This window comes from Microtus ochrogaster, chromosome 1 (assembly GCF_000317375.1).
Source record: "Microtus ochrogaster isolate Prairie Vole_2 chromosome 1, MicOch1.0, whole genome shotgun sequence".
In the NCBI taxonomy this organism is placed as follows: Eukaryota; Metazoa; Chordata; class Mammalia; order Rodentia; family Cricetidae; genus Microtus; species Microtus ochrogaster.
This window is the reverse complement of record NC_022009.1, coordinates 65,846,375-65,847,389: the sequence shown is the minus strand read 5'-3', so window position 1 is coordinate 65,847,389 and position 1,015 is coordinate 65,846,375.

Here is a 1,015-nt window from a genome sequence, read left to right as displayed (position 1 = left end):
CATCCACTGCATCCTGCACTGTATTTATCACTAAATATTCCATCCACTGCATCCTGCACTGTATTTATCACTCACCAGTTGATTGACATTTGAGTTATGGATTATTGACCACTGTGGCTTCCACTGCTATCAGTTTTGAAATTTAAATTTAAATTCTGTTTTTAGTTTTTGTAGTGGGGAAGGGGCATGTGTCAGGACCTTGAGCATGTTAGACAAATGCTTTACCACTGAGTTTCACCACAAGCCCTTTGGTTCTCAGGTATTTTGAGTGCATACCTTAGGACGGAATTGCCAGGACATACTAGTAATTTGTGTTTGCTGTGGGGAGCCATGCGCACTTCTGTTGCTCTTCATCTTGTGCGGTGCCGCTGGCAGCTAGAGCCAGAAGCCACCTGCTCTCTGAGTCAGATCAGAAGGTTCATATGCCCTCTTCTTCTTCAGAGAGAATCATCCCCAGTGAAAGAGGGGAGGTCTAGGCATCCTGCTAGTAAAATACTTAGGGCCAAGATCACAAAGTGTTTGCTGCTCCTGTGGCCTGAATACAGATTTTGTACCCAACCTTCCTCTGATCCCAAAGGAACCTCAGAACCTCGACTTATTTATTAAATCCATTAATGGCTTTGCATGTGTGTGCGCACACATGTGTATGTGTGTGTATATATTTCTGTTCAGGTGTGCCTCTGTGTACATGTTTGTGCATGTGAGGGCGCATGTGTGTGCACTAGGATTACACGCTCCTGGCATTTTTATGTGAGTATTGAACACAGAATTCATGTCTTTATGCTTGCACAGAGAGCATTTTACTGATGGAGTCATTTCCTAGCCCTTGAAGTTAGTCCTTTAAAGTTTTTAGAAATTTGTATGCCAGGCGGTGGTGGCACAGACCTTCAATCCCAGCACTCAGGAGGCAGAGGCAGGAGGATCTCTGTGAGTTTGAGGCCAGCCTGGTCTTCAAGAGCTAGTTACAGCTAGGGCTACACAGAAAGAAAGAAAGAAAGAAAGAAAGAAAGAAAGA